Source organism: Micropterus dolomieu, linkage group LG02, assembly GCF_021292245.1.
Source record: "Micropterus dolomieu isolate WLL.071019.BEF.003 ecotype Adirondacks linkage group LG02, ASM2129224v1, whole genome shotgun sequence".
Lineage (NCBI taxonomy): Eukaryota > Metazoa > Chordata > Actinopteri > Centrarchiformes > Centrarchidae > Micropterus > Micropterus dolomieu.
The window spans coordinates 30,557,617-30,583,523 of record NC_060151.1 but is presented as its reverse complement, the minus strand read 5'-3'; the positions used below and the strand labels follow the sequence as shown (position 1 = coordinate 30,583,523).

The following is a 25,907-nucleotide window of genomic DNA, read 5'->3' as shown; positions in this document are numbered from 1 at the left end:
TCATTTAATTTCTGTTGTGAACACCATTTGAACAATCTCAGGAACCGAAATCGGCCCCCGTAATCTCGTCATTGTGGGTTGCAGTGAATGCTGGAGCCTCCAGGGGGCGATAATACAGTTTTTACTTTTAGCTTCGGAGATAAAAGGTAAAATATCTGCTCATTATAGATCAGTAAACCCATTAACTCTTTCAGTCCACTAGAGATGCAGTTAGTGATTTGAAATAAGATTTACTGTTTTGATGATTGAGTAATTGTGCAAGTACTTTTTAAACAAACGTGGTGTTTCCAGGTTCCTAAATGCTCCTAAATTTTATACATAATGTCAGTTTGCATATTTCTCGTCGCTGAAACGATCAGTCCATCGAAAGGTTACAAAATAAGGATTTTAATAATCTACAAATCATTATGTCAGTTTCTTGATAAAATTGTGAAAAAATTCCAACACTCTCAGTTTCCAGCCTCTCACACGTGAGGATTTGTTGCTTGGTTTGTCATGTAAAGTGGTAAACGAATATCTTTAGGGGTTTGATTCAAGGTTCTGCAATCAGCACTTCTTCACTCTTTTTTTGTCAGGTCATGAACTGAACGATGAGTCAGCCCTGTAGCCCGGCGGCGGCTGACCCCAGCGCCTCCCCGGTGCTTTGTTAGCGCCACATTTATCAGCTGGCTGATAACGCAGACGTCACACACACACAACAGAGCCGATAAGACCGGCCTCACTCCTCCGTCAGCGTCCTAACGCAGCCCGAAAGACACCGCCTGACGCTCCGCAGGCTCGACGGGAATGTAAACAGCACATTGACCCTTACACGCCGACTATCACCGGTAAATCTGAGATCTTTGTTACACTGCAGAGTTTAAAACAAAGTGAATAAGTGTGTAAAAATAAAGTTTTACAGGAGACGAAAAGCCAAACCTCGGCATGTGTTCTGGTTACTGAGGTTTAGTTTCAGCAGAGGACGGAAAAGATTCAACATCTTTCTGTGAAGCACTCGCATATCAGGAGCAAGACATCTAAAAGGAGAAGTTAAGTTACTCTTGAGGCACAAGTTGACCGTTTAAAATCCGCAGATTATCTTCTCGATGAATGGATTAGTCGTTGAGTCTTGTGAGAAAACATCCAGTTATATTTTCCAGTACAATGAAACGTTGCAAAACTATTAATCGATTATTAAAATAAATCGGCTAATCTACTGATGGTTGGAGCTCTGAAAGATTAAAACATATTTGAGGCTGTTAAAGGTACAAAACTCAAACATTTGCACATCAAGAGAACGGCATTTCAGTAGAGTAAGAGTTTAAATACTTTTTGCCAGCAACTTTTTTGATGATTTAAACAAACGTGAGAATTTTATGCTTTTATACATTATGGCTGAAACGATCAGTCCAATAATTGATTATTCCATCAAAAGTGAAAAAAAAGACGAATTTGGATCATTTCCAAGATAAAATTCTCAGTTTCCAGCCTCTCAAATGTGAGAATATGTTGCTTGGTTTGTCAGATAAAGAAGTAAATGAATATCTTTGGCAAAACAGGTTTCTTCACTCTTTTTCTGTCACGTCATCTTTTTTATTTTTAATCAAGAATTGGCTTTAAAATCAATAATCGATCCTGAATTGAGCGGCGAGATAAAGTTCCCCCCCACGCAGATCGTATCAGACTCCCTGTTTTAATTTCTCCGTCCTCTCGTGCGGAGCCTCAGACCCTTTGATGCGTCTCGCGCCGCTCGCTGATAGGAAAAGGTGCAGTCTCAGGAAATGAGCAGTTGCTCGCTAACAAAGAGAAGAGGAAGTGTCCGTGATGGGCTTTCCCTTCTCAGCAGGTCCAGCTGTCTGCAGAGCTTTCTGTCAGTGCAGTTGGAACTTTAACCACTCCGGTGATCCAGTAAATCCTTCGTTTAATCATTTATTGGGGAAGTTTTACAGTTGGTCTTTGTTTGCTGAAAAGTGTGTGAAGACGTTCTGAGCGTATTGAACCAGCAGACAAACGGGACGCTTTGTTTTTGCTGCGACTGTCTGATACTGAGAGCCCTGCAGAGAGTGAACTGATAAAACCAGTCTGTATTTGCATCTGTGTGATTGTGGTCCAGACTTGTTGGGGGGAGGTTGGAGCAGCTCCCGTCTCTTCCCGCGGTTCATCTCTGTCCAAACACGACTCTGAGCCCGGAGGACAGAGCGAAAGGACAAACCCTCCGGGCCGTCGTCCTCGTCCAAGAGACGACCGATAAGACGGGAGAAGAAGCTAATCTTCATCTCTGCCCGCTGCCGTCACCGTCCTCACTCAGCCGGCAGATAAGAGACAGACGAGTCCTGCTCTGGACAAACACTTCCAGAGCTTCCTGTGTTCCTGCGCCAGCCTCTCCGAAGGCCGCCGGCGGCGGCGGCGGTGGGGGGGGAGGAGATGGTGGTTGGTGCCCACGTCTCCCTACGAGACCTCCCAATCTGCAAACAGACCTGCAGCATCAAACAAGCCCACTATCTCTAAGTAACACAATCACACAGCCTGATAATTTTCATTATCAATTCATACTTTTTATATAAAAACAATTTCAGATATCCAGTTTCACAAAGCGGAGACAAATATTTACAGGTTTGAGTGACGCCTCGCAGATAATCAGTTTATAAGACATTTGAGAAGCTGGATTAGTTTTCTGTCAATCGATTGATGGGCGATTTTTTTGTAGCTCTACGATTGTTTGAAACGTTAAATTCCCCCTGGAGGTTTTACACAGGCGGTTCTCTTGTTGTTTGTTCAGTACACGAACAAAAGCTACAGCAACATGCTCATTTACGTGCTGTTAACAGCCTCCAATCTTTTCACCAGACGTTGAACCAGCTCAGGCTCGGCGCCGCGATGAAGTGAAAATGGCGAGGGGGCAGATCTTTGTATATGGTAGAACAGTAGGTTTATCACCCTGCGGATGGCAAAAATAGCAGAATTATAACTGGATGCAAACAATTCCTTACTTTCCCTAATGTTTTAAACACAGCTGAATTTAAATGCAGCATACAATTTAGAAAAACAACGCGGCGTTGCAGTGTTCTTATAGGCTACTGTTCTACTTGTTTTGTTCTGACCCCATCGGGCATCCAGACCAGTGCGCGCACAAAAGTTTTAAAGTAAAGCATTTATTGGTAAGAAATAACAATTCTAGGAGTGAGTAAAAATATATAATCAGTTATTTGGCTAAATAATAGCCTACACAACAGCGGTGTAAAATGATATAGGTTGCCCAGTGGATAGCACTGTGGCCTCACAGCTAGAAGGTCCCGGGTTTGAACCCCCGATTGCCCCGAGACTTTCTGCGTGGGTGCTCAGGAACAAAAACATGTGAGGGTTAGTCACTCAATACATGACCGTTGTTTTCTTTGCTGGTGAGTGAAGTAAGTCTTTCAGCCTTTTGCATATTTTACCATATTATCTGGCGGCTGGTGCTAATTTAGCAGCGTTTGTTTGTGAGAGTAAAGGAGCTTTATGGACTACTAAATTTCTGCTGACATCCCTATAATCTAATAATTATTGGTGAGAACTTGCTGCTTCCCCCGTGTCTTCTATTGAATCTCGTTGTAGTTTTGGACAAAGCGAGACGTTTGAGGACGTCACCTTCGGCTTTCGTGACCCAATGAAAATAAGCGTCAGCTGCAGCCCGGTACTGAACCCTCTAGATTTCTCTTTATTGGAACCAGTGGGCCAAAACCATAATAAACAAAAGATCTGAGTCAACATGGGGAGGGGGGGGTGGAGGCCTAGAGAGGCTGAGAACAGACGGTAAACAGACCACGAGGTGAGATTCTTCTGGCAAAGGCTGCTGAACCTCAACGAAACAACAATGTTTGTTATTAATGTTCCGCTCTGCAGCTTTCCTTATTAACAGATGAAGAAGTGTTTTGTTCCTTCATGGCCGTCGTTAAAAGTAGAAGGTGTGTTTGTATTTAGACTCCCAACATGTAATCTGCTTCAGCGCTGTGGAGCGGTCTGACCTCTGCTGTGCTTCAGGGAGCAGTTTCTGACTGGAAGTCTGCTGTGGTGTGTTCGGACGACGGCCAGTTTTCATGAAGGAGAACTTTATATTTAGTGCAGAGCTGCTGCTCGGTCTCCACGCTTCACCACAATGAGAGGAGAGGAGCTGCCGTGTCGTCCCCCTTTTGTTTATTGCTTTGTCCCGAGAAACAAAGAGATGTGCGAGGCGTTTTCCAGCAGACGTGTAATCATACATTTGATACTCGCAGCGGTCGTCTAATTTAAGCTGGTAGATTTTTTTTTTTTTTTTTTACAGCACTTTCAGCCTGAGACTCCGCTCCACGAGCCCGATCCCGACGAGACCTCTCAAATGTGCAGACTCCTGCAAAACCTCCTCTTGTTGCATTCTTGTGGCAGCAGATCCGCGGGACGTTAAACTCTCAGCTGAAATCCCAGCAAACGCCAGCTCCGCTCCGGGCCTCTCTCCGCCGCGCTCCATAAACGGCATTAAAAATAACTTTGAACAAATGTGCAGCAGATGATGACAGCCTGTAGACGATGGCGTTGGCTACAATATTTAGCATCAGACTGTTTCCTGTTGGAGGTCAGCGTGCCCGAGAGTTTGATATTTATTATTCAGATGGGGACAACAAGTGGTCAGTAGTATCAGCAAAACAAAATAAGAATGCAAACTCATTGGCTCAATTGATCGTGGTTTTGATTTTAGGTGAAATCGTCCGGCGCTTTTCAGACGGTCCCTAACTCCTCCTACAGTAACAGGAGCGTTGGACATCCAGCTGCAAACTGCATCGTCATCTTTGGTGATTTTGAGTCGACTTCACACCGGTTTCCGTACATGACACCGAAGCTGCCGCTGCAGCTCCACTTGTCGCCATCTTCCACGTGTTGGTTCCACGCTACCTACAGTGCTGTAGAAAAACGAGTACAGTCGTGTTTTCAGAATTATGGCATCGACTTGGTACAGAAGTATCGGTCTTTGTGACTTCCCTACTCCACACATATCTGATTTCTTATTATTTTAATACATATTTAATGACACAAATACGTTCTTTGATGGCAAATACAATATACGTATGAAACCTTCCCACCTGCCCTGTTTTTCCTAAACCCTACTCAGTTTTGTGGGGTTTTAATTTTTGTAGGACAGGAGTTTGACAGGTGAGGAGAAAGGAAGTGAAGAAACGAAGCTTCAGAGGTTTTTGTCGGCTTGACAGCCTTCTAGTTAGCACGCTATGAAGTGAAAGCCTTTCAGTGAGAGGAGAGTTTTCTTGCTCTGTGTGTGTTCAGTGTCTGGGTTTTAATTTTTTGTTTTTATGCCTTGTGCTGATTTATTCACATTAATTATAAAATCCAGGTCATTATCAAAGCAGCGCTCCGATACCCAGAGGGAAAGCCTGCCGTGTTTCCCCGTGATCTTAAATACTTCAAAAGCTCTATTGTTGGGGGGGCTGAGGGGTGGTGTTGGTGGTTTTGGAGGGCCGGGTACAGCCATGTTTACAAGCCGATTAGAGGAGTGCTGCTGTCTGCTGGTCTGGGCTGTGGGTGGATTCAGTGTCTGGGATCTCTTTCCCATGCTTCCCTGCTGACTGACCTTTGACCCTCCTGTGGCTCTGACAGTAAACACTCACCGTGGCAGCGTCGCACTCACCTTCAGTTACGTGGACTTTAGTAACCCGCCCTGCTGCCTCTGTGATTCTTTTTCTCTGCCACGCTCATGCAAAGACCTTTTTAGGCACCAGTTTGCGTGTCACCTGTTCCTCCAGCAGAAATCCAGCTTCCTCTGATCCCCGAGTGTTGATTACACAAACCACGTTTCAGCAGAAAATCAGGGTACTGACAGTAACCGGGTTAGTAATTGTTAAAGTAATTTGCTACGTGACGCACTCGGCTGCACAGAACTCTGATTGTGTGGTGATTCAGAAGCAAGAGAGACTGAATGCAGCCTTCTGACTTCCAGCGCAGAGTCAGTGACCGTGGAATTATAATGACATGCTGATTAGACGCAGGTCCGGCCGCCACTGTACCAAACAGAGCACGGGGCTGTCGGGGAAACTGCACAGTTTGAGAGCCTAAATGCCACAACATGCCAGCGCCCGGGAGTCCGAATGAGGCCATAGAGCCGCTTGTGGACGTCTCACTTGACGAGGTCGGAGACTTTGTCCAAACCGTGGGAGTCTGTGGCGATAAAGACCTGGAGGAGGAGAAGCAGCGAGGCCTTTTGTCTGGCAGCAGATCAAAGAGCTGTTGTTCTTCAGCGGACCGTCCTCTGACCTCGCCGAGGGAGTCAAACCCAGGTCAGAGGCTAATGAAGCTTCCTCAGGAGGTCCAGCAGAGAAAGACACGAAGGAGGATTTATGATCTGGTGAATAAAGTCTCAGCAGGAAACAAACAGATATCTCCTGTCTGCAGTGGAAAGAGAGAGTTCAGGAGCCTGAGGTGGACCCGGAGTCTCCGGTGGGTTCCTGCAGTCGCCTGCTGTCTGTGTTGTCCCGTCGTCCCGCAGGGCGTCTGCCGGTTAAACCCGCCACACAAACACTCCCTCTTTGTTCTTAAAGCCATCACAAACGTTAGATGTTACGCATACTTTTACACTGACAGCAGCTGAGCTGCCTACGTGCAGATCTCAGATGGTGGCAGCATCACGTTTACACATTATTACTATACTGATAATAGGAAATGCACATTTACTCAGCGATAGTGCTGAATGTATGGCGGTTTTACTTGAGTATTTCCAGTTTCAGGCAAAAGTTCGGGACCTCGGGTCGTTGACTCCTGGCGCCGCGGACTGGTTGCTGGGCCATTTTGGTCAATTCGATTAGCAGATAAGAACATCCTGAGTGAACAGACTGCAAATCAACAGGGCTTATCAGATCTGTCAGAGCTTTGTCTAGTCATTTACCTCAGCGGATGAACAGTAACGTTAGTCATTGATTAACTTTTCCAATCAATTTCTTTTTTTTATGTGATGAAGGAGATCTGTGTTTTCTACCAAGGCGTCCGTATATTTAATACTGTACTGGATCTCTGATTGGACGGTAGTCCATCCCTTCGCGCCATGAGAAAAAACATATACGGTATAGTCAGCGGTTTTGATCCCTTTTGAATTGTGCCCTGAATTACACGTTTGATATTTCTCAATTTCAAAGGCAGCCTAATCTAAGTCAAGAAAGTCAAGTTTGAAGTAAACCTGTAAAAATACATAATTAGAAACACCACAAACCCAAAAATCACGCATTTACCGCAGACTCTACAGAATTTCTTACCTTGAAATGATTTAAGAAACATAAACTATATTTTTAACATCTTATTTTCATAGGAATGAAGTTGTGTTTTTGCTGAATGTTGAATGGTTTTATACTGTAAATTTAAATGTACACATCAGCTAAATCTGACATTTAGACAGTAGGATACCGTTTATTTTAGGGTAAATACTTTCTGGTGGCTTTATGGGATTTTCCCATTAATTTTTAATAGTCTTTTATTGTTGCTATTTTTAACGTAATTTCTAAAAACGTTTTTTTTGAGTGTAGCTGTTGAAAATGCTGCTTCATAGAAAAAATGGATTAACAGCGTTTTTTGTCTCGTGAACGTGACCGAGAACCTTCATTTGTCAGATATTTAAGATAGCTAAGAACTTTTTTTTACAATCAAAAGTGTCCAGAAATCGTAGCTACTGGCCTGCATCATGTTATAAATCGGCGTCGTCGTGTTAGATTAGAGATTTGAAGATACCAGGATGTAGGATTGGTTGGGACGCTGGTGGAGTGGGTGGAAAATATATCGAGGAGGTTATTTAGCTGAAAACCTCTGGGCAATATATGTACAAACAAAAGCTGGAGTTCCCTTTTTTCAACTTCAAAATCAAAAGAACCGCAGACACATATCATTCCTGCCTGCGCTGTGATTGGTGGTTTCATCTGTATTGGCCTCCCTTTCGAGGAGGTTTTGTAAGACTCTTGATTCACAGACAAGAGGTTCCAGAGCGTCTTATGATGATCATATATTAATATTCTGTGTTGTTCTGTGTTTTTCAGAGTTGCTGGGTTCCACCAAGAGACTCAATGTGAACTACCAGGACACAGATGGGTAAGCGATGAAGTCAAAACTATAAACAAAAAAAAAATAAAGACATTATCTGGACACGTTTCTGGCAGCGAGGGCGCTCCAGTCGTAACAGCGCTCCCTCTGCATCTATAAAACAGTTTCCACTCTGCAGTAACTCTGGGAACTGGAAGGCTGAAATGTGTTTGGTCAGCAGATTCAGTTTTGTGTGTTTCATGTCACCGTCTCAGTTTGAACCCGAGCCTCTGGTCAGGAGGTGAAACGCTGGCTGGTTAGGTTTCCCGCTCGAAGCTCAGGAGCCTCGAAGGAGAAAAGTTTAGTCTCTGCTCATCAATATTTCTCTTTATTACAAGTTCTTAATATCCGTCATGTAACATCGTACTGTTATTTCCTGTTAACGGCCTCCTTCCCGGCTCAGAAGAGTCTCGTCTCAGCGGCTACCTCTCGGATATATATTGGTTTTATAGCGATATTTCTGGCTGCAGGGACGACGGCCGGCCGATCGATCACTTTCATACAGATCATCGTTGGTTTGTGGACTGTCAAGCCCCTAGTTTTGCGTTTTTAAATAGTTGAGCCAGAGATTGTGAGATAATAACTGTAACGATACTGTTACTTCGTTGGCATTACGGTCCTCTGTTTGTTTGCTGACGAAACGTAGTGGCTCATTTAATGGGAAATGGAGGACGGGGGCACAGAAAGCGAATTGAGTCGAGGTGAGTTGAGCTGGTACCGGCAGCGAGTAAGCGCCGTTAGATTCACCTCGTGCTTTTTGATCAGCATGAACACACACAATGGTGTATTGTGACTCGGTCCCACACACCCCGTCACGCTGCCACAAACGGCACCACAAGCGGATTCATCCGCCGCCGGAAATAGTCCCTTTTATAGTATTAATATATTTACTACTTCAGTAGGAACCAACGGGCATGACGTTTGTTGACAAGACGAAAAGTATAGAAGAACACCGGACTTTAAACACAAAAAGCTGCCTGAACAAAATGCACTGGAAGTCTGGAAGTCTGTCAGAGTTCGGCTCGGGACTCAGCCTGTGTGATTTAATGGCCTTCTGCTAAAACAACTCGCAGCCCTTTTCAGCTCTAAGTCAACACTGCTGTCGTAACAAAAGCTCAAAGAGGGACGACGAGCTGAGAGAGCTGTAAAACTGAAGAGTCAGAGAGACCGTGGGCCGGCGCATCAGCACTGAGACGTCGTCAAGTGCTCTTTGTTGGTCCCTTTAGAGGGCAGAGGGGGGGACCCAGCGGGGCCAAAGGTCAGGGGGCAGAGGGCTGGACCGCAGTCCATTAGATAGGAGTGTTTACAAAAAAACCCTGGATGACTTAATGCTGCGTTGACAGCTGAAGCGTCTGAAGCATGAGTCAGGACATGGTTGATGTAGAGACAAACGGCCTCTGTTGTCACTGATCAATACTTAGAGATCTGTGCACCTGATCAGGGCTGCAAAACAATATGAAAACATGACATGAGATTTGATGTCAGACAAGTTGTATTGGACTAATTAAATTTTTTATCACAATAAAAATGTTTAGGAAGTCATAAAATCACGTGGATGAAAAAAAAAATGATAAATTCATATTTTGATAGTTTAAAATTATAGTTTAATATTTTTTGTGTGTAGAAAACCAGAAGAATTTACTGAGGTTCACTTACAGTACGTTACTGTCAACATTACTTCTCATTATTGTTATCATGGCATTAGATTTGACGGTTAGTGTATGTAAGTTTATTAGTGTTGCACATTTTTACAACAAGGCGACTCAAAGCGCTTTATATAAAACATAAAAGCAACGTAGGAAATATAAAAAGATCATTTGAATACAATTAAAAAGAGTTAAATAGAAAATATCAACATGAAAAGTATTCGGCTGTGATTTAAAAGCAGTTTTCTGGAGCAGAAAAACTGAACGCTGCTTCTCCAGGTTTAGGTTTGGCTCACAGGAAGCAGACCTGATCCCAGACCAGCTGAGAGGTCTGGACGGTTCACGACGTAGCAGAAGATCAGCCCTAAGCTACTCATTGCTTTATAAACCAGCAGCGGGATTTTAAAACCAGATCTCTGACAGACAGAAAGCCGGTGTAAAGACCTCAGAACTGGACTGATGTGATCCACTTTGAGGACTCTGACTGATCGGTCCTTCAGGTGGCAGCAGGCTGACTTTGTGATCGTCTTAATGTGGCTGCTGAAATGGACTAAACTCTTTTTGTGACAAATAAACTTGATTGATTAATTGAACTGCTGGTGAGTCACATCAGATTAGTTCAAGCTGAAGATACCAGATATCATCGAAAATGTTCCACGTCAGTTGCAGAGCTACCTCAAGTACGTAAGTACAAATCAGAGGTATTTGTACTTTACTTGAGTGTTTTCTTTTCTACTTCGACTGCACCACATTATCTACATTTATCTGACAGCTTCAGGTACTTAGTAAGATTTGTACACACAAAACATATGAACGGTTACAAAAATTAATATAAATAGTAATATAAAAGTACAGCTGAAACGACATCAACCCCTGACAAACAGAACCATACTTATAGTACTTTTTACTTTTGTGTTTTTAAAAACAGGTGCTTTTGTACTTTTACTCAGGTAGAAGTTAAAACTAAAGACTTTTAGTGGAGTAATATCTAGCACGGGTATCTGTACTTTTACTCAAGTAAAACAGAATTTGTTAGCAGTTTAGATATTTGGATGCGGCGAGTGACGGGACATTTAAACGTTGTCTGGCTCCAGCTCTGTGGTGTGTTTGGGAACAACATTTGCATGTCTGTAATTGGTGCTGTGTGTTGGTGCTAATGGCCTCCACAGGGACGTGGATCTCAGGCAGGAAAAGGTTCTTCATTATTCATCAGCGCCGCTGGCGGAGCTGCTGTAATCACACGGCTGCATCTAAACACAACACCCATAACATGCAACTTCCCACAATGCCCCAGTCTTGGGCCGGCACGTCTTCATTTGTTGATGTGAGATCATGTTGATACAGTCAGCAAACAGGAGGGCTGCGTTCTCACGGGTACATTTTTATTTTTTTCCTTTGGTTTCCTCGCTGTGTCGCTGCAGTGAGAGCGTCCAGGAGTGACTCAGCTGAAGACGTGGAGAAGCTTTCAGGCTGGTGTAACGTCTCTGAGGATGAAAGGTTGTTCTTTTTCACCGGTTGTGCAGTCAGGTCTGAGACGTTGGGCTGCAGCCACAGAATGTTTCACATGTCTTTGCTCGACTAAATGATTCATCTCTCCAAATAGTTGTTGCTAGATTAATGGACTAATCGTGTCAGCACGAGTTGATACGCTCCCGATCCAAAAAGTTCAACCTCAAAATTAGAGATTAACCCGTCAGGTTCAGGTTAACAACGTCCAAAGCTCAACCAAGAAGGAACCTGAACCGAGTCTGAAAAGTGAAGCCAGTGCTGCAGAGCCTATAGCCCTGGATGTACTTGTACTTGATGCGCTCCAAAAGGTGGTGCACGTCCCCAGAAATTAACGCTACGTGTCCGCGAGATGTAATTCCGCACGTGAATGTGGTGGCAGTACGTCGATCTCCTGTTCCACACACCAGCCCAGGTGGTGGCGGTGTGCAGTTGGTTTGCCAAACGCCATTAAAACCAAAAGAAGAAGAAGAAGAAGGTCAGCTCCTGGAGCTAGTCCGCAGTTACCGAGATCGTTACGATGTCTCGTTACGATGTCTCGTTACGATGTCTCGTTAAAATCAAAACCTGCTCGAGTGTCGCCGTGATTGGTTTGTTTACGAAGTGCAAATTGTGAGGAAGATAATCCTGTGTCGGCGAGGGATGATCCGGTCCTGGTCTGCCCCCTAGTGGATTCAGGTTTAATCCTCCAGGTACATGCAAAGTACGCAGGCAAGCATGTGAACAATGCCGTTTGCGTCGCCGACGCCTGTCTACGCCTACGCATTGTTAAAAAGCAAGTATATCCAGGGCTTTAAACCTGCGTCCTCCCCAGCGGCCAGCAGGGGGCGACTCCAGCGGCTCCAGAAAGAAGTGTGATTGTATAGAAGTCTGTGAGAAAATGTTTCTACTTGTCAGCTGATTTATTCCCTCAGTAAACACTTTCCTGATGAGTTTCTGGTCTCAGTCGCTAGTTTCAAGTCTTCTTCAACACAGCATGATGTTCATTTAGTAAATTATGGTCCCATTTAGAGGAACAGAGACCAGGAAGCAGGGGAGGCTTTAGGGCGGGGCTACAAGCTGATTGACAGGTCACTACCATGGCGATACGTTTGGGCCCGAAATGTGTCACCTGGCAAATGTTGACAGGTATTGATATAATTGGTGTAGTTATTAGTGAGTTAGTGGATTTCTCCAAGATTTGGTGGAAAGTTCATCAGTGACCCGAGAAAAACATGATTTCTTTTAGGTTCAGGAACGTTTTGGAAAGATCGTGGGTTGCAGCTAACAATTATTGCAGTAATCGAGTATTCTACAGATTATTTCATCGATTAATTGGATGAGAAATACTTTGGCTTGGCGCCCCCGGTACCGGGATCAGCGGTGTAACTCGTATCACTGTAACGTTCAGAGAACAACAACAAACACACGTTTCTACATTGAGCCTTTACTTTTGTTTTGCCTTCATCTCAACTAGACATCGTGATTTAGGTTAAATGCTAACGTTAGCTTGTTTGCGGCCCGCTCCGTGGACTCGATGTGTAGACCGGATCTTTGCTCTGCTTTGATGCTGAAGCCGTGGTGCTGCTTTGGTCGGCCGGTTCTGTTTTCTTTTAGCTTGAGATAATCCCAGATCCTGGACACTTTCTGTCTTTCTCTCCGTCTCTTCTTCCTCCCTCGCTATTTTCTCTCTCTTCCTCCACTTTGCGATCTGCACAAATCAAATCACGTCGTCTTCACTTGTCCACAGCGCGAGCAGGTTGTGCGACAGTAGCCATGTTTCCATCCAATTGTCATGCGACTTTTAAGCGTACTTTTCAAATGTCGCAAAAAAATTTAACAAAAAATAGTAAATGCGAAATACGTGCGTTTCCATCAGCTGGTTTGGAGCGAATAAACCAGGCTACGGCGAGCGGCGTTACGTCAGTAGTTGACGTTACACATGGCTGTAATAAACAAGACGTCTGGGTTCCAAACCAGAAACAAAACCAGTCGCTTGGACCTGATGGCCATTGATCTTAGAAATATGGACAGAGGTCCTCAGAAATGTGTTTCAAAAATGCTTTTAAACGCTATAATACCCTTTGTGGGGTTCGTCAATGGGGATAAATGATTCGAAGTATATAGTTTATGAACGTTTAGAGTCGTTAATATTTAATTAAACTCAGTAGAAGCAGCGTTCACTGAGTCTCAGCAAAAAAATGCGGTGATAACCCCGTTTGATTTAAGAGGTGAATGCATAATTCAGCAGAACAGATGATGAAGGCTGCCTGCCCAGATCTGCATCCACCTCTCTTCTCAGCACAAATGAGCGTTACCAGCCGCGAGGTGCGTGAAATTCTCGAAATACCAAAGTACTCATAGGCAAGTCATGCCACTCAGCCGCCATCTTGGCAACGCCTCCTGGGAGATATTTCGGACCGACAAGACCAGGCTCCTGTCTGAATGAATGGGCAGAGAGCCAGAACTGCACTTTCACTGGTCACCAGGACATAAAAAAATATATGAGTAAAATCAGCAGTGAAATCTGATAAAAATCTCTGAAAAAGTGCGTTCTAGTAGAAGTAAAACAGACCCTTACGTCAGGTGAGGTTGTGATTGGGTGGCGTGTCTCCTCTATAAACCGTCTCTGGTTACAGCGAGCTGCATATACTTATATCAATATCAATGTTATTTATGTAGCACACTTAAGACAACCAAGGTTGACCAAGGCGCTTCACAGGTTAAAAAATACAACAACAAAGAGTAATTACACAGTAAAAGTACAGCAATAAAACATTATAATATACAGAATTTTATAAATAGTGGTATTAAAATTGGGAAATGCCAAAGAAAAGAGATTTTGGGCGGTTCTGATCTGGACTGGCAGGTTGTTCCACAGGTTAGGGGCAGCTACACCAAAGGCTCGATCACCTCTGGTTGCTTCTGGGTTATATGGATTAAAGGCTTTTTATTATTCGAGTCGTGAACAATAATGCCCTGATCTGTCTATCACTGTGTTTCCATGCAGATCTGGATCCATATTTCTGTCATTAAAACACATTAATGCAGGAAACTTGTGCAGCCTAGTCGGGGGGGTCTGAGCTCTATGAGTGTTTCCCGGTTAATTTATTCATCAGAGCTTTAAACTCTCCGGAGGAAACAGCGCCTTTTGTCGAGCATCTTGTTGACAGAGAGATGTTGTTAACACTCTGAACAAGTAAAACGGTAACTTTCAGAATGGTTCCACAGAAGAAGAACGGAGCCGGAGGTTATGTTTAATGAAACAGAAAGGCATCCAGCTCGCCTCGCCAAAAAAACCTCTGAACAATAGCTGACATACTTTCCCTCCTGGCTCGGAGAGTTTTGGATTTCGCCAAGTTTTCAGCACAGATTCTCCACCGCGGATTAATTACAGCCTCGCCGACGAGCTGAGGGAGACTGCGGCCCCTCCTCTCCAGGTGTTTCGACAGACCTGCAGCCTCATGCTGTGATTGGAGGGAAAGTTTTATCCTGGCGAGAGAAGCAAAGTGTTTGGACATGCGGACGGACCTGAGGAAGGCGTGGAGGTGAAACCGCGGTGGCCTCGCACATAAATCAGCGTTATTAAGGGAGTGTTAGTGTTTGTGCAGGTCGGCCATTTATCACTGAGAATATTTGTCTTTATTGACGTGCGATGTGTGAGAAACAAACACACACGGGGTCTAAAGGGCGCTTCTTTTCTGCGTCCCCGTGAGACAAATTAGTATTTGAGTCTGTGCCGACGTCTCCGGCGGCCCGTTGGCGGCCTGTTTGGATGCGTTTCTATGGAGAGCGGAGCTGGAATGGGGTCCCTGTGAATTGCTGTGATGGTGGGAGCTCTGGCCTTTTGTCCGGGGGGGGGAGGGGACCCCGGGCGTCACACATCTGAGGAGGGACGAGAACCCGGACGGCTGCTGTAACAGAAACTCATTCAGTCCTCGTCTCAATGCTGCAGACCAGGACGGTTCAAAGACAAATCTAACTGGGCCAGATTTTAAATCCAGGAAATGAAGATGGGCCAGACATTTTCAGCAGCTTATTTAAAACCTTTTTAAATTTTAAACAAATGCAAATAAGTGAGGGGTGGGAGGTGGTGGGCGGGGCATATTTTCTATTTCTAGTAGCTTATTTCACCATTTTTATTCTGCTTCAACCTTCACCCAGTTTCAGTGTTTACTCACTGATTGAATCAGCTCCCTTTGCCTTCTCTTTTCCCCACGCACTCACACGGCGACTGTTAATACACCTGGGCGACTGTTGTTAATACACCTGTTGTTAAAACACCCGGGCGGCTGTTGTTAATACACCTGGGCGAATGTTGTTAATACACCTGGCCAGCTGTTGTTAATACACCTGGGCGGCTGTTGTTAATACACCTGTTGTTAAAACACCCGGGCGGCTGTTGTTAATACACCTGGGCGACTGTTGTTAAAACACCCGGGCGGCTGTTGTTAATACACCTGGGCGACTGTTGTTAATACACCTGGGCGACTGTTGTTAATACACCTGGCCAGCTGTTGTTAATACACCGGGGCAGCTGTTGTTAAAACACCTGTTGTTAAAACACCCGGGCGGCTGTTGTTAATACACCTGGGCGACTGTTGTTAATACACCTGGCCAGCTGTTGTTAATACACCGGGGCGGCTGTTGTTAAAACACCTGTTGTTAAAACACCCGGGCGGCTGTTGTTAATACACCTGGGCGACTGTTGTTAATACACCTGGGCGACTGTTGTTAATACACCTGGGCGGCTGTTGTTAATACACCTGGGCGGCTGTTGTTAAAACACCTGTTGTTAAAACACCCGGGCGGCTGTTGTTAATACACCTGTTGTTAAAACACCCGGGCGGCTGTTGTTAATACACCTGGGCGACTGTTGTTAATACACCTGGGCGGCTGTTGTTAAAACGCCTGTTGTTAAAACACCCGGGCGGCTGTTGTTAATACACCTGGGCGACTGTTGTTAATACACCTGGGCGGCTGTTGTTAAAACGCCTGTTGTTAAAACACCCGGGCGGCTGTTGTTAATACACCTGGGCGACTGTTGTTAATACACCTGGGCGGCTGTTGTTAAAACGCCTGTTGTTAAAACACCCGGGCGGCTGTTGTTAATACACCTGGGCGACTGTTGTTAATACACCTGGGCGGCTGTTGTTAATACACCCGGGCGACTGTTGTTAATACACCGGGGCGGCTGTTGTTAATACACCGGGGCGGCTGTTGTTAAAACACCTGTTGTTAAAACACCCGGGCGGCTGTTGTTAATACACCCGGGCGACTGTTGTTAATACACCTGGGCGACTGTTGTTAATACACCCGGGCGGCTGTTGTTAATACACCCGGGCGGCTGTTGTTAAAACACCCTGTTGTTAAAACACCCGGGCGGCTGTTGTTAAAACACCCGGGCGGCTGTTGTTAATACACCCGGGCGGCTGTTGTTAATACACCCGGGCGACTGTTGTTAATACACCCGGGCGGCTGTTGTTAATACACCTGGGCGGCTGTTGTCAATACACCTGTTGTTAAAACACCCGGGCGGCTGTTGTTAAAACACCTGTTGTTAAAACACCCGGGCGGCTGTTGTTAATACACCCGGGCGGCTGTTGTTAAAACACGTGTTGTTAAAACACCCGGGGCAGCTGTTGTTAAAACACCCGGGCGGCTGGTGTTAATACACCCGGGCGGCTGGTGTTAATACACCCGGGCGGCTGGTGTTAAAACACCGGGGCGGCTGTTGTTAAAACACCTGGGCAGCTGTTCCTGGGCGGCTGTTGTTAAAACACCTGGGCGACTGGTGTTAAAACACCTGGGCGACTGGTGTTAAAACACCTGGGCGACTGGTGTTAATACACCGGGGCAGCTGTTCCTGGGCGGCTGTTGTTAAAACACCTGGGCGACTGGTGTTAATACACCCGGGCGGCTGGTGTTAAAACACCTGGGCGGCTGTTGTTAATACACCTGGGCGACTGTTGTTAATACACCCGGGCGACTGTTGTTAATACACCCGGGCGGCTGTTGTTAATACACCTGGGCGGCTGTTGTTAAAACACCTGTTGTTAAAACACCCGGGCGGCTGTTGTCAAAACACCCGGGCGGCTGTTGTTAATACACCCGGGCGGCTGTTGTTAATACACCCGGGCGGCTGTTGTTAATACACCCGGGCGACTGCTGTTAATACACCCGGGCGACTGTTGTTAATACACCTGGGCGGCTGTTGTTAATACACCTGTTGTTAAAACACCCGGGCGGCTGTTGTTAAAACACCTGTTGTTAAAACACCCGGGCGGCTGTTGTTAATACACCCGGGCGGCTGTTGTTAAAACACGTGTTGTTAAAACACCCGGGCGGCTGGTGTTAATACACCCGGGCGGCTGGTGTTAAAACACCTGGGCAGCTGTTCCTGGGCGGCTGTTGTTAAAACACCTGGGCGACTGGTGTTAAAACACCTGGGCGACTGGTGTTAAAACACCGGGGCAGCTGTTGTTAAAACACCTGGGCAGCTGTTCCTGGGCGGCTGTTGTTAAAACACCTGGGCGGCTGGTGTTAAAACACCTGGGCAGCTGTTCCTGGGCGGCTGTTGTTAAAACACCTGGGCGACTGGTGTTAAAACACCTGGGCAGCTGTTCCTGGGCGGCTGTTGTTAAAACACCTGGGCGACTGGTGTTAAAACACCTGGGCAGCTGTTCCTGGGCGGCTGTTGTTAAAACTCCTGGGCGACTGGTGTTAAAACACCTTGGTACAGATGAAATAATAAAAGAGTGTAAGTTAGTCAGTCAGTTTGAAGAATAACAGGTTGTAAAACTTAATAGAAATAAAAGTCTATTTAAAAAAGAAATTTGTGTAATTTTTTAGAGATTTTTATACTCTGTAGTTGTGAATGACCAGAAGTTCCACCAATAAAAACACCTGGTTATCAAAGATTTAAGACACTGAAATATAATGAAACCATCTCAGTACACTTTAAATGATATGAGGCGCAGCCAGAATCGACTGTTGTATTCATAATAATAATAATAATAATAATAATTCCAGAGGAAGTGTGTGATCAGGTCTGTAAATGTTCTCCGTGTGCCAACACGCCCGTCCTGCTCTCATAAAGAGCTGCTTGTAAATGTTCTTAGTAAACCGCCAACAAAACCTCCCCTTTTGTCTCGTAAAGCAAATAAAGCAAACTCAGAGCCGTGAACATGAACGCACTGTAAACATCTCCGCCTTGTTTTCCTGCTGTTTTAGCTGCTCGGCTCTCACAGCGACGTGTTCGGACCGCTAAGGGGAAAAGGCATAACTCATTTGCACTGAAGTGAGACTGGGAGTGAGCGCTTCAGCATCCGGTCTGCGAAGGGTCAGTGAAAGGCCTCCATGCCCGCTCAGACTCACATATATTATTAAAAACGAGATCAGTGTTGTCCATCTCGGATATGAATCACCGCGGCTGTGTAGCGTGTACTGCGGGTTTGCAAATAACAAACAAAAAGGAGGCAGAGATGAACACAACCAGAAGAGCACTGCTAACTTTATAAAGCCGGCCTGGATCACAGTACAAGTTCAGTACTGAATAAACTGAGAAAATACTCCACTACAAGTAAAAGTCCTGCATCCAAAACTTATTTAGACGCAGGTATGTAAGTATTATCAGTTTAATGTACTTACAGGATGAAAGTAGTCATGTTGCGGTAAATTGTTAATGTTCCTGCTGCATTACGTTGCATTTTACTGCTGTATGTTTTAACTCCTTTATTTCCTGTTATGTGCGGCACGGCGGCGCAGTGGTTAGCACTGTCGCCTCGCATGTCGTGGGTTTGAGGCCTCTCTGTGTGGAGTCTGCATGTTCTCCCCCGGTGCTCCGGGTTCCTCCCACCGTCCAAAGACATGCAGGTTAACTGGTGACTCTAAATTGTCCCTAGATGTGAGTGCGAGTAGTGTCTATGTGCGGCCCTGCGATGGACTGGCGACCTGTCCAGGGTGGACCCCGCCTTTTACCCGATGCCAGCTGGGATTGGATCCATCCCCCCTGCATCATGCATCAAAAACAGCCTGTTTTCAGCTTTGTGACGATGCATTTTCCAGCTGATCCAAGAAGGTTTTGGAGTGTTTGTTTAGCTGAAGGAGGAGGAGGGTTTGCTCCGCCCGTAAAGGAGCGTTTCCTCCTGCAGGTTATCACCAACACCTGGAGATACGGGGTTTTCACTGGACAGGAAGGGGATGAAAATCTGTGATCTGAAAGTAACTAGAAAAATTGCATTTCCTGCAATTTTATACTCAAATCAAGCAATCTGATTGGTTCATAGTGGTGGTATAATGAGTGTGTACAACGGCTATGATGTCGAATTCCTTTGCAGTCCGATCCGTATCACGTCGCGACAAAGTAACGTGAGAAAGTAACGCCAGGCGCAGTATCAGTACCACACCCATCAACCACAGTATCACGGAATATGCAAGCAAGCAGGGCAAAGATGCACAAACCGCTGCCTCCACCATTCAGAAACTCTCGGTCGCAGGTCTTGAATCGGGAGAGATTATGGCTGTGAGTGGACGCGAATGCGATGGGACCGGAGAAAGTGGAGTAATATCCTCAGTGCAACACCAACAGCAAGTTACCAAAGTGAATCTACTGACGCTGGACATGTTTTTTTTTTTTAGTGGCTGCACAATAAACGGCAAATAGATATAAATAAATGTCTATTGATGAAATAAAACAAAAGTGAAATTGTAATGTTCCCGTTACTTTCTTTTCGCCACACATGTTAACCGTTTTATAAAAGCAATAGCTCACTTCAGGCCGTGCTATACGCTGTTGTGAGCTATTGCATAATTATAAAACGGGTAGCTCACGTCAAGCAATCTGATTGGTTCATAGTAGTGATATAATGAGCGTATACAGCGGGTATGACGTCAGATTCCTTCACACAGATCCAAATCACTCCGCGACAAACGGGGTTCGAGTTATAATCTGAGCTTCGTCGGGGTCTCGCCTGGTATTAAAATGTGATCTGATACAGATACAAGTACCTTGAAAAAGTTACTTTCACCCGCTGCAGAGGAGGGAGGTCAGGGTCACCGTCTCCCCCGCCTCTCCTCTGTCTCCTCCTCGATGGCGAGCGCCGGCGGTGATGAGAGCTGAGGTCACAGAGGGCCTCGTTCTTCCAGAGAGGGGGTGGGGGGGGCAAAGTAAAGACCCGGAGCTGTTAACAGGTCTGTCAGGGGAGCAGGACTGAAGGACCAGACAGAGGACGTATTGTCTCTCCGTGCTGACGGCCTCTTTCGGCGTTCAGTTCCTACCTGCATGGTGGCCTGCAGGCTCAAACAGGAGCCCGCCCCCCTTACTGGATTAAACACACTGAAGCTGCTGCGGGAACCCGACGCAAAACCGGGACTCTCAACTGGTGCTGGTTTAACAGACCGTGTTAAAAGTTACAGCTAACGCCAGCGTGGGCGTGTAGGTGTGAGATGAGATGATTAATGTGTAGAAAATATTGTTCCTGTGTGGCTGAAATATGTTTCTGCTCCTGACTCCAGATGATTCGCCTGATCTGTAACAAACCTACCTGAACCTTATTAGAGTGAATCTCAGTAGACCGGATCTAATCTGGACCTGGTGTGACTCGAGTCGAGGGCTGGGAGTAAGAGGCCTAAATGTGTCCGGAGGATCGAGTATCATTTTATTCAGGGTTCAGGTCTTTATTTAACTCTGATGCTCTGAGCAGTTTCCCAGTTAGACTTAGAGATGGATCCGATCAAGAATCGTGGAGACACTCTGACTTTTAGTCACCTTTAATAATAATTACAGTACAAAACATGGGAACTATTAAGGCCAAAAAAAACATGGTTCAGCTAATCGTCCCGTCCTGGTCCACGTTCATACAGTAAAAATGCTCCAAAATGAGTGTAAAATTATTTCAGAAGCTAAAAGTTTAATTCCTCTGGAGAGTTTCCCGTCTGTCCTGTCAGATTTATAACTACAGCCTCATGATGTTTGCTGTGACATCACTGCACACATGGAAACGTTTAAAATGACTGACAGCAGCCTCTGTCAGACTCGAGCCGCAGAGCTGCTTCATGATCAGAGAAGGTTTTATATCACGTCAACACTTCTGCCCATATTTTCTCTCTCTCTCTCTCTCTGCTGCCAGTCAACACTTTTATGTTTTTATAATGCGCCTTTCATTCACCATTTAAAGAGCAATGCTCCAGGTGCAGGCGCTACCTGGCGTTTAAAGGGAAAGGAAGCTGACACTCTGATTGGTTTAATTGATGTTGCGCCCAGAACACACCCATAAATAATTAAGGCCGGAAGACGACAACTAGGGATGCAACTAACGACGATTTTGATATCGATTATTGAAAAGAATAATCAACTATTCGGATTATGAACCGCAAAATGACACAATGCCTCTCATGTAGCTATCAGCTTTTATATTAAACCTGAGGTTGTTTTAGACATGTGTAAATAAAATAAATACTGCTTTCAACGCAGCGCTGATGTTGTGTTGTTTTAGTAACTTTACTCCGTTAAGCTGACGGTGTCGTTACGGCCCGATGGCGTCGTGAACAAATCGATTATTAAATTTGTTGGCAACGAATAGGGCTGAAACGATTCATCGATTAAATCGATTACTAAAATGCATCGACGCAAATTCTTTGCATCGAACTAAATATTTTAATAAAAACACCAAAACTAAAAGTCTGTCAGTAGCATCCTGTTTCTGCTTTGCTTGACTGATGAGAGCCAATCAGGAAGCCAAACGTGAGCGTCATCGTTTTTAAAGTCCTCCGTCTTCACCTGTCCGCACAAAAAAACGGAGTTTGAGCAGCGTTTTCAAACTTCTCTGTTTTAGTCTGGACGGGAGGCGGAAACGTAGTATTGTGGATGGAGCCTGATTGAAACAAGCTTCGTCTCCACCTCTCACTGACTGACTCCTCCACCTCTGTGATCCTAATAATGAAGCGTCTCTTCGTTAGCAGCCTTCAGGGACTTTGCCAGCTAATTATCTGACTCCGGCCTGCAGCGTTCCCCTGCCTTTAAACCCTCGTGACTCACATGTTAAAGTCTTTGTGGCGACTGAAGGATTTCTTCTTTTCCCTCCTCCGTCACTCTCGCCCGCTCTTTGCAACCTCCATCCATTATTGTCGGAGCTGCCCTCGGCGCTGTCTGTTACTGCGCCCACATGAATGCCATCGCTCGCATTACGCAACAGAAAGAAAGGGAGGAAGGAAGAGCAGCACTAAGAACAGCCCTCCCCTCTCAGCCTTTATTCACCTCTTTCTTCCCCCCTGCGCTCCTCTAATGTCTCTGCCTGCTTTATTTACAGACGACCACATGTAGCCTGTAGCTTTATTTCCTCTCCCGTCTGAGCTTCACATGTGGGGGGGGGGGGGGGGGGGGGTCGCTTAGATGGGACGGCTGTGGTGCATGTTGGGATCTTTTCACAAAGGAGGTGGAGTGTATCTATAAAATAGTCCCTGAATGTATTTGCTTCAATTATATCTTAAAGAAATCGTGATAAATGTTTAGTACAGTTTCCTAAAACCCAAGATGTCTTTTTGTGTCTGTCCAACAGAAAGATATTCAGTTTATATTGATATAAACAGCAAATGGTCACCCAGAGGAAACTACAGACAGAGAATCATGAATATATTTGCATTAATATGAAGCTCTTTACAACGCGCCTCTCATCTAGTCATCGTGGACAGTTTTGGGTTCAGCGTCCTGCTCATACGTGCACTTTGACTGGCCCGGTTTTTAAATTTCTCAAATATCGGCATCAGTATCAGTCGGGCTGTAGTCTGCATGCTTTCAAGGCTGTGATACTTACGAAGAACCTGTGATACAAAGGAATAAAGCAAGGAAGAGGAGAGAAATAAGCTGATACAAGCAGACAAATCTTTCACTCGGGCCACTGATTGGTGGACTAACTCAACCGTGAAGACCCGTCACTTGGTTTGTGTCCCATTCTCTTAAAATCTTCGTTGTTTTACTTCATAAATTGTCTCCTGAGTTCCACACTTGATCAGTTTCGAGGCTGGTTTGAGCCCATAGTTGCTGTCAGTTTCACCAAAAACCTCACAGACACCTTTTGAAATTCTGAAAACATGCAAATCTTTCCTGCAGCTGTTCACTTTACATAAATCTTCAGTTTCAAAGAGCCCTGGTGAAAAGAAAACGTATCACGTAACACACACACATATGAAGCTGATACGAGGCTTTGGGAGGATGATGTAGTGCAGTTTTTGATCTGGGACTGAAAGGGTTAACGGTATCGACGCTCACCTGATGAACACACACCCGGGTCTGCAGATTTGGTGGAGTTTTGTGGGCGTGACCGGCGTGTTCCCAGGTGTTGTCTCCTACCTGTAGCTGCAGGTCGACGTCTGACTCACGCGGTAACACAATAATCGGATTCTCCCTCCCGTCAAGTCCAGACACACCGGAGAACACCAGGCTTTTGTTTCCCAGACAAACTCACGCTTTCTGCACCGTGACCTCCTGAACGCAATCAATTAAATCAAAACCAAACAAACAAATAAACAAAGGTGACTTTGTGACATTTTTATGAACTAAAAACCTCCGGAGTGAAAAAGAAGAGGCGCTCGATCACAGAGCAAAGGCCACACATTTAATGAGGTCGTTCTTAAATGTCATCTAGTAATTAAATTGATCTGTGATCGATCACGACCGTTAGTTGCTTCACTGTACAGTAACTTGTCAGAGCAGCACGTCGGAGAAAAGGTTTCCCAATAAATCCACCCCCGCCATGCAGTCAGACAGGTTATGACCCGACACGCCGGGATAAAAAAAAAGGTGATTAAATCAATTAAAGCGCCAGTGAAGGATTATTGAGATGTCGGGTGTGGGTGTCGGTATAGTCAGAGGAGGAGCCTGCAAACAAACAGGAGCCTGCAGAGTGTATAAAAGAAGTGGTCGTAGCCGCCGTGACGTCACCCGTTGGCTTGTGGACTACAGTTTTAAAGCCTCCAGGCGGTTTTGGTCATCGCCATCTTGGTTTTTGGGAATCAGACGTGACCGGACATTAAATACAAAGTAAAATGTTAGTCAGGTCACATTTTATTTGTCTTATAAAGTCTTGTAAAGGGCACATTTGGGTCACGAGAACAAGATGAGAAGATATTTTAATATTATTTTGAATAAATATTCGATGCTGAAATATATCAGTCTGTGGTTCCTCCCCAAGAAGACTTTGAGCATCAAACACTTACTTTCCTGCATTCTGGAGACATTTTCTGCAGCAATTTATGGTGGAAATGTCTTTATTTATATGAAGGGAAACAAAATTAAGGTGGCAGGTAACAATTCAAAATATAAAAATATTAAGCAGTAATCAGCAGCTTGTTGCTTTTTTTAGACAATGCACATTTGTTTCTTCTATATTTCAGCTGCATCGCATGTTTTCTTATTGTCCATTGTTTCATTTGTTATTTAACATTTCTCGTTGCTGTTGTTCAAAGCATGTTTAACAAAAGCTTTCAAAAAGTGATGGAGACATTCAGATTCTGACCTGTCCCCGGCGTAAATGACGCCTATCTGTCAATATTTTAAATGTCCCGCCCCATCCAGCCTCTGATTGGTCGGTTCACGACAAGTGACATTGACGAGCTACTTTCTCCACACGGCTGCTTGAAAGGCACCCGAGCTTCTCTTCTCCCTCGTCTCTCTCCGCCGACAGAGATTAGCAGGCAGGCGAGAACGGGAACTGGTGAGCGTCACGTAGCGCCCAGAGAACCAACATGTTGTCCAATTGTCCAACATGACAATGACCCGAAGCACACAGCCAGGATAACCAAGGAGTGGCTCTGTAAGAAGCATATCAAGGTTCTGGCGTGGCCTAGCCAGTCTCCAGACCTAAACGCAATAGAGAATCTTTGGAGGGAGCTCAAACTCCGTGTTTCTCAGCGACAGCCCAGAAACCTGACTGATCTAGAGAAGATCTGTGTGGAGGAGTGGGCCAAAATCCCTCCTGCAGTGTGTGCAAACCTGGTGAAAAACTACAGGAAACGTTTGACCTCTGTAATTGCAAACAAAGGCTACTGTACCAAATATTAACATTGATTTTCTCAGGTGTTCAAATACTTATTTGCAGCTGTATCATACAAATAAATAGTTAAAAAATCATACATTGTGATTTCTGGATTTTTTTTTTTTTTTTTTAGATTATGTCTCTCACAGTGGACATGCACCTGCAATGACAATTTCAGACCCCTCCATGATTTCTAAGTGGGAGAACTTGCAAAATAGCAGGGTGTTCAAATACTTATTTTCCTCACTGTGTGTGTGTGTGTGTGTATATGTGTGTGTGTGTGTATATATGTGTGTGTGTGTGTGTATATATGTGTGTGTGTGTGTATATGTGTGTGTGTGTGTGTATATATGTATATATGTGTGTGTGTGTGTGTGTGTGTATGTGTGTGTGTATGTATATGTGTGTGTGTGTGTGTATATATGTATATATGTGTGTGTGTGTGTGTGTGTGTGTATGTGTGTGTGTATGTATGTGTGTGTGTGTATGTGTGTGTGTATATATATGTGTGTGTGTGTGTATGTGTGTGTGTATATATATGTGTGTGTGTGTGTGTATATATGTGTGTATATATATGTGTGTGTGTGTGTGTATATATATGTGTGTGTGTGTGTGTATATATGTATATATATGTGTGTGTGTGTGTGTATATATACGTGTATATATATGTGTGTGTGTGTGT

At 44.9% G+C, this 25,907-nt stretch overlaps 1 protein-coding gene across 3 annotated transcripts in view; it reads left to right on the top strand.

The window, feature by feature from the left end:
- The first annotated feature begins 817 nt into the window (after positions 1–817).
- The window catches only part of LOC123961795 (caskin-2-like), a 68,089-nt gene continuing 42,999 nt past the window's right edge, over positions 818–25,907 (top strand). For 2 of the 3 annotated variants that reach the window (XM_046037506.1, XM_046037498.1), the window contains exon 1: positions 8,032–8,070. The gene's annotated coding sequence lies outside the window, so the exon portion shown is untranslated. Of the gene's footprint in view, positions 828–8,018; positions 8,071–25,907 lie in introns of those variants that run through there. The other variant, XM_046037515.1, reaches the window with a different exon arrangement.